The sequence below is a fragment of the Scatophagus argus genome, chromosome 19 (genome assembly GCF_020382885.2).
Source record: "Scatophagus argus isolate fScaArg1 chromosome 19, fScaArg1.pri, whole genome shotgun sequence".
NCBI lineage: Eukaryota > Metazoa > Chordata > Actinopteri > Scatophagidae > Scatophagus > Scatophagus argus.
This window is the reverse complement of record NC_058511.1, coordinates 20,088,155-20,096,617: the sequence shown is the minus strand read 5'-3', so window position 1 is coordinate 20,096,617 and position 8,463 is coordinate 20,088,155. Positions and strand designations below refer to the sequence as shown.

The 8,463-nt window shown below is 42.4% G+C and overlaps 2 long non-coding RNA genes across 2 annotated transcripts; one reads left to right on the top strand and one right to left on the bottom strand.

The window, feature by feature from the left end:
- The first annotated feature begins 2,176 nt into the window (after positions 1-2,176).
- LOC124050085 lies at positions 2,177-3,239 on the top strand. Its single transcript, XR_006841549.1, has 2 exons — positions 2,177-2,601; positions 2,832-3,239. It is a non-coding gene; the product is annotated as an uncharacterized LOC124050085 (long non-coding RNA).
- Positions 3,240-3,495: 256 nt separating this feature from the next.
- Positions 3,496-6,419, bottom strand: LOC124051072. Its single transcript, XR_006841736.1, has 3 exons — positions 6,318-6,419; positions 4,923-5,123; positions 3,496-4,419 (listed from the first exon to the last, which is right to left on the bottom strand). It is a non-coding gene; the product is annotated as an uncharacterized LOC124051072 (long non-coding RNA).
- Positions 6,420-8,463: the final 2,044 nt, after the last annotated feature.

Sequence of the window (8,463 nt, the reverse complement as noted above, 5' to 3'; positions counted from 1 at the left end):
TCACCGTCTTTATCCGCAAGATTCTATCCCTTGCTTATATGGACTTCCAAAAATCCACAAAGAAGGGGCTCCACTCAGACCCATTGTCAGCAGCATTAACTCGGTCACCTACCACATTGCCAAACACGTGGCGAACATCCTGGCTCCCTTGGTGGGCAACACCCCCCACCATATACAAAATTCTATTGAATTTGTGAACAAAGTCCGGAACTTAAAAATGGATCCAGATGAAACCATGGTATCCTACGACGTGACTTCTCTGTTCACTTGTATACCAACCATGGAAGCTTTGGAAACAGTAAGAGAGCGTCTTACACAGGACGACTCTCTCCAGGACAGAACAAAACTCAGACCAGAACACATATGCCAACTCCTGGATTTGTGCCTAAACACCACATATTTCCAGTTCAATGGCAAATTTTACAGACAAAAACATGGCTGTGCCATGGGTTCACCAGTATCTCCCATTGTGGCCAACTTATACATGGAGGAAGTGGAACGCAGGGCCCTGAACTCCTTTGAGGGAGCAACACCGAGCCACTGGTTCAGATATGTGGATGACACGTGGGTCAAAATCAAAACGAAAGAAGTGCAAGCCTTTACTGAACATATCAACTCAGTGGACAGGAACATCAAGTTCACCAGAGAAGATGTTAAAGATAATAGTTTGCCCTTCTTAGACTGTGACGTCCATATAGAAAAGGACAGGAGCCTCCACATTGGGGTATACAGGAAACCCACACACACAGACCAATACCTCCTTTTCGACTCACACCACCCTTTGGAACACAAACTTGGTGTTATCAGAACTCTGCAACACAGAGCTGATAAGGTACCCACCAGCTCACAGGCCCAAGGGGATGAACATGAACACCTGAGGGATGCCCTCAAAACGTGTGGTTATCCCAGTTGGACCTTTGTGAAAACTGCAGCTGGTTCCAGGAAGAACACCACCAAGGTGGTTGAGGAGGAAAAACAGGACAAAAGAAACAACATAGTCATCCCATATGTATCTGGGGTATCAGAAAAACTCAGGAGGATCTTCAGCAAGCACCGGATCCCCGTGTATTTCAAACCCAGCAACACACTCAGACAGAAACTGGTACATCCCAAAGACAGAACACCACACACTCAAAAAAGCAATCTGGTGTATGCTGTCCAATGCAATGAGGAATGCAAAGACCTCTACATTGGTGAAACTAAACAACCACTACACAAGCGCATGTATCAGCACAGGAGGCCCAACTCCTCAGGCCTAGATTCTGCTGTATACCTACACCTGAAGGAGAAAGCTCACTCCTTTGAGGACAACAATGTCCACATCTTGGACAGAGAGGATAGATGGTTGAAAGATAGATGGTTGAAAGATGAAAGAGGAGTAAAAGAAGCCATCTATGTGAAATTAGAAAAACCATCTCTCAACAGAGGAGGAGGTCTGCGACACCACCTATCTCCAATTTACAATGCTGCCCTTTCATCTCTTCCCAGGAGATTCCACAACTTAGCCTCTAAGGAAAACTGCCATTCACAAAGGACCCCATGTGACTCTAACGACTGTCGTTACAACACAACAGAGCAGTAACGAAGTCGAAACCAACTTTACCATCCCCAACGACTGTCTCTCAACGACTGTCGTTTGTCACAATGGAACACTAAACGAGCTTATGACACCACTGGTCATGTGAATGCCTCCACAGAGGTTAAATACCTGGGTCTCCACACCAGCTAGTTGGACTAGTCCCAGCCTAGTCAAGCGAGCATGAACTGATGAAGCCTCTTGGATGAGAGGTGAAACGTCTTCAAAGACAAATAACTAAGTCCAGTTGCATTCGATTGAATTTCCTTGAGATAACCATGACCTGGATGAATGAGAATATTCACAGGCTAACGGAAGGCACAAACAGTCACATAACACGAGTCATTAGAGAACAACAGAGAGAAAAACACACGTTTACCTTTGAGTGCGGAGCCACTAAATAATCTGCATCAGCAGCTGAGAGGAAGTGAAAGTAACACAAACGTGCGTTCATATACGAGACACTTTGGTAATAGCGAGTTCGAACCGATTTCACAATAAAAGCATGTCCGGGGAACTTGGAAAAGTTACATTCAGTTATTAAATCAAAATTTCTTTCAGCTAATCATACAATAATACATGATTCCATCAATATAACAAACAAATGAATGAATGAATAAATAAATCAAGGTAAATAAAATGTAAACACAATGAATATGAATAATAAATATATCATCAAATTTGTTCTCTGAATTCAGAGTGCTATTTCAAGGAAACTTCCTGTTGCCACTTGTAACTGAGTCAGTTTAAGTTAAGTTCATAAATAGTTTTGAGTTTAAAAATAATCATTTATGTTTGGTTATTTTTTTCCTTGTTAATGAACATGACTATCAAACTAATGTAGTTTGTCTCCGCGGGGGGTCGGGTTATTATTACCTGCACTCGGGAGACTCACCTTGAGAAAGAGACTTTACTGGCGTCAGTGAAGATGTTTGTTGTCGTCACGTTGCTGCAGTATGACAGAAGATGTGGTTAAGAAGGACTGAAAGACTTGAAGTTTTCTTCGTACCAACGCGGCCAATGAGGTGCGCTCGTTATGTGTTTGTTTACGTTCTGTAAGTGAGGCTTGAATATGCTAATTTGTTAGCTCATTTGAATATTAGTAACGTGACGACCTGTTTGCATTTCGGTAATATAACTTACAAGTTGAGTTTATTCTCTTATTTGTTTGTAACATTGTTGAATGCTTATTCTCTGTGAGAATGTTTTCTATTGTTTAACTCAGCTTGTGTTTTTGTGTATTTTATTTATTTAGTCCTCACGGCTTGACGGACTGATGACGTATCGTGACGTATCGGCATGTGGCAACTGCATGTTGAGGACGCAGATAAAAGCCTGGAACCAAAGACCGCTTTGTGCTCGTGATTAAACTGGAGGGGACTCACACCACTGACCAGTTTCACTTCAGGATGATAGCAGACCACACCACGGTGTTTCACAATGAGTTTCAGGACGTTCTGATGTAGCATTTCAAAATAAAGGCCATCCAAAATCCCACATGTCAGCTAGTTTTTACTCTGTTTTCAGAGTGTAATTAAAAGGAAACCTTCTGTTGCCACTGACCAGTTTCACTTCAGGATGATAGCAGACCACCCCACGGTGTTTCACAATGAGTTTCAGGACGTTCTGATGTAGCATTTCAAAATAAAGGCCATCCAAAATCCCACATGTCAGCTAGTTTTTACTCTGTTTTCAGAGTGTAATTAAAAGGAAGCCTTCTGTTGCCACTGACCAGTTTCACTTCAGGATGATAGCAGACCACCCCACGGTGACACATGACATGATGTTGTCATTGAAAAGAACTCAAATAATAACCATCATTCTAAATAAGCATTCTTCTAATCATCATTTCCTGTCCTGTCCACCCAATATGTGTTGTTCTCCATGTGCTGTTGGTTTTCATAGCGGCATCAAGCTAACAAATGTAGAGAAGTGCAGGGTGCTGTTTGATTGGCAGCAGTGAGCCTCAGTGTTTGAGCCTTTAACTCATTAGCTGGTGGTGGAAAGTAACAAAGTACACTTACTGAAGTACTCAGTAGCTTTTACTTTCACTCCTTGGCACATCAGAGGCAGAAAATGTACATTTGCTTTGGTTATAGTTACTTTCAGATTAAGATGTCACCTTAATAACATGTTATATGTTTACAAAATACAAACAGGATTCTTTGAAGCAGTGATTTTAACCTTCTGCACTGTGACCTCCAATGTGTCACTGAGTCTTCTGTTAGGTTTCAGACTGAGTCCACCTGACGCTTCAGGGTGAAGGCGAGCAGGAAGAGGTTTTAATGAGCGCTGGACCCACTGAGTCGTGTCTCTGCAGAGTCACATGTTCCACCGTTTCCACCCAGCTCGTAATCATGACAACAATGAATATTTTATAAAATATTTTATATTTCTCACCTTTTTTTGACTCAAACACATCATCACCAGGTCTTGTGATGTGCTGCTTCAATGCATTTAAACAATTTAATCCCCAGGATTTCACATTACAGACACCACTGAGCCGTTACAGACGGACCACAACACACACTGATGACACGAGGCTCAGCTATACAGCAGCTTTTGAGCCAGTTTTAAGAAATGAAAAAGCCAGAAAAAAGTAACGTGAAGTAGACAAACAGACACAAAATACTTGATGTGCTTAACAAGGTGTTATGTGTCTGAACAACAGACAGTCAAGCATCACTTCAGTGCTTTAATAAAGACTCAGAACACTAAAGGGACATCAGCTGTGACATCAACAGACTGCAGCTTGTCAGTTTTGCTGCTGGGCTGTCGGGTCTTCAGAGTTTATCTTCCTCAGCTCAGTCTCTGCATCTCTGTTTCCATTGCTTTGTCTGTGTCTAAACAGGAAGAAAGAAAAAGAGGAACGTAGTCACTTGATCGTGACCTCTGAGGAGCCTGGATTCTGATTGGTTGGAAGCCGTGGCTTTACCAGGTCACCTGCAGTATTATGTGTGTGTTTGATTGTATTTCTAACTAAGTATTCCTTTCTAAGTGTACTGCCACTGTGTAAAGACAGGAACCATGAAGTTTAGTCAAAGAGCATAGAACTTGGGTTATATGTGTAACTACCAACCACACAAATTTACATTCAGCTCACTCTGTGTCAGCTTTTAATGACACAGAGTGATCATTAGATTTAGTCAGTGTTTAATTTGTGTATGTGGGTCCTGGAGGTGAAAAAGTCTGGGACCACTGTTTTCAAGAACCCTTCTACAATATGCACACATGGTAACACAATCTCCAGTTTCCTGCATGGAGCTCAGATGTTTGACTCCACCAGAGCAAAGAGATGGAGCCGTAAAATCTCCTTCAGACAGACAGCAACACAGAAACCCTCTACCTTCCCTCCTTGACATCCAAGATGTTTTCAGGCGGACGGAAGTTGAGCGTCTCAGGGAGCACGAAGACCAAGCTGCCGATTCCCGTCCCAGCGAAGATCAGCGGCGGCAGGAGAAGCCGGACGTCCTCCAGCAACATGATCGTGGGAGCCAATGAACTGCCGATGCGACAGATACACGAGGTGTAGCCTGGACCACACTGCCTGTCCAGAAACACAACCAGGAGGGTCAGTTTTAATGCTGCTGGCAGGGTTTACATTTAAGTAGTTCAAGTAGAAAGAAAGTCTGACACCAGTAATGCAAGATAACATCAGTACGCCATCGCTGTCTGCTGACGAGGGCTTTAGAATGAGATTTTAGAAGCCAAACCTCAGTCGCACCAGTTCTGCGAGACACTGAAATAAATACAAATTCTCACATTTTTACTTACAAAATACTGAAGAAATGATGACACTCTTGCAGTGGTGGATTGCAGCCTAAAAAATGTATGTTTTAAAGTTTCTGCATCCAGAAATTTTTGGTGAGAGCTGCAGAGTTTAGAGATATCAGCTGTAGAAATGTCTTCCTACTCTTGAATAGAGGAATTAGATGGTACTTAACCTAAAAAACGTAACAGTGAAGCTTCCAGAAAATCATCACCCATTTGCTCAAGATAACCTACAGACCCTGTTGTGAGGAGTTTGGATGTGGCTCTAAAAATTAGCTGTCTAACTGTTATGGGAATTTCTCAAGAAATGCACACAGGGCCGTTGCTAGCCATTTGGGTGCCCTCAGCACAAATGCTTTGTGGTGCCCCCCTCCCCCCGGAATGAACAATAATTCAGAATTTATCAGTGCGATTCGCTTTATTTCCAAAACAACTCATCAATATTAATGTTTTGAATAAATACTTCTGAATTAATAATGACACCAAACATGAAGTTAAAAAAGGTTATAATGATAAATAAACACAACCACCATTATTATAAACAAAGATTTGTACTGTACTGTAGACTGAACATCGAACTAAACATTGTAAACACAGAACAAATTATTCAAGTATACACCCTTGTAAGTAATAATGTGCAAATTTCTCCAGTAAATAACTACACATAAGAACAAATAACTGCACAACAGAATTTACTCAACAGAGGGACTTTACCATCTCAGTACAGAGATCATTCTGCTATTCAATAGAACTATGTTACAGACATTTTCACAACCACCAGAGCTGACTTTTAAAGGACCTCTCCGCACAATTTCCACACGATCAGCATCTAAAATGTGAGCTGACCACAGAGCAGGATCAGTTGGAGGGGGCACATATGTCTCTACAGTGTCACTTGCTGATGGCCTCTCAGTGACAGGACTCACTCTGCTTTCAGAAGCGGTGGTTGTGTGTGGAGTTGTATCTGTACCTGAACTGGTAGTTGATGGTTGTTGCTGGTCAGGGCTGGGACCTGTTGCAGAGTCTACAGACCAGCTGCTGGATGGTTGATCATCTAAATCTTCTTCCTGGCCTTGAGTTCCTCCTTGCACGTATTTAAGCATTGACCCTGCATTCAGAAATACAAGAAAAAACATTCAGGGATTCTACTGAAATACAGTTTTGAATCGTAGTATAAAAAATTTGCATATATTAATTAGGTTTATGAAGGCCTACGTGTAAATCACTGGTACGTTTCAGAATTCAAATCTTTATTTTACATTTATAGAGGTTTCATAAGGGACAATATAAAAATTCTGTACAGAATTTGATATGAATATGAAGGGGAGAAACCTACATAACTGTAAGATTGATTCTTTTCATACTACAGTTTCACCGACAGATGTCGCCCTTGGCCTATGAACCTGGAAACCGACGAGAACCGTTTACGTGTAAATGAGAGGGCAACCGCATAAATAAATAAGGGTGTTTATAGACATCCTGAAATGCAGTATCATGTGAAGTAAACTTGGCTAACAGGGTAACGACACTTGACTGCACCTCTGACGGCAGAAAGCCCCAAGTTAAGCTTAATCAGAAATAGCATAGCTAGCTAGTGTGACAGGTCGTCTCTCTCCCTGCCATTACATGGCACCGTGTCAACCCACTGAGCGTCCTGATTGAGGGGCGGCACTATGTGTCCCTAGAGAGGTGCAACCCCTTAAGGGCAGCCGTGGCCTGGAGGTTGGAGAATCGGCTTGTGGTCGGAAGGTTGTCGGTTCGATTCCCCCACTGGACGGGCAGGAAAAAATTTGAGTGTGGTGGAGTGATAATGTCCCCACCCCTCCATTAGCTGGCTGATGTGCCCTTGGGCAAGGCACTTAACCCCCAATATATGCTCTCCAGGCGCTTGATGCAGCCCACTGCTCCTGTGTGTTTCACTGCATGTTGCATGTGTGTGTGTTTCAATCAGTGATGGGTTAGATGCAGGGAAGTCATTTCGCAGCTTGGGATTAATAAATTAAATAACATTAAATTAAGCTACAGACCTACCTGGCTTTCCTCAATAACATACTGAAGGTCTTCCATGATGTTGTGCTGGAGGGACAGGATGGGACCATCTGTGAGCTTATATGACATAATGCTCACTCTCAAGACAAAGCTCCAATGGAGACCAGTGCTATTCTCCAACAGTCTCCAACAGGCAGCAACATTTAAACATGATTTTTTCCAACTTCTACAAAACTGCACTCAACTACCTGGAAAAATGGTACGACTTCACAAACAACAACTACCAGAGGACTGCTGCATGCTTGGCACTGAAGCTGCTTCACATTCCCCCAGCTCAGTGATGCCGTGGAGGTCCTACAGACAGGGGGGAAACTGGACATGGATGTACTGTGTGACTCTGCCACGCCAACAGGAAGTTGTGGCGAAGTGGTCGACACCACATCTGACTGTCTGTGTGGGCCCAACCTGCCTGCGCTTGTTTCTGTGATGCAGAGAACTGAAAGATTTCTGATGGACAAAACTTTAAAAAAAAAATCCAGCCATGTGCTCTCCTCAGTGCTGCAAGAGCATTGATTGTGTTACATTGATTATGTAACATATATATATATTTAATATATGTTTTTGTTTCCTGACCAGTTTTGATTTGTGTTTCTGTTTTTTTTAATTTTCTTTATTATTTTATGTAGTGCCTAGGTGTATACCCAGTGATGCCTTTAGTTGGCATTGTCCAGTAAATACAGATAATTTTCAGATGCATTTCTTTTACGTAGTTAATCTGTGTGATTCTGAGCTGAGTGAGTTTTGTTTTGTTCAGATAATCAGCCTCCAGTAGCCCATGTAGTCCATGTAGCCTAATCCAGTACACGATCTACTTGAATATGTGGCTCAGTATATTGTTCTACTAATACTTTAATATGGTGTTGGAAGTTGTGCTGGGGTTGTGTTGTTGTCCTCTGTTGTTGGAGAAAATGCAGGCAAGCCGTACCCTTTTAAGGCACATTAAAGTACGATGTAGCCTTTACTGTCTGTTCTGTTTGACTGTGCACAGTCAATAGGCTCCAGCTCCCCCGCGACCCTGATGGATAAGCGGTATGGAAAATGGATGGATGGATGGATGTACACAGACA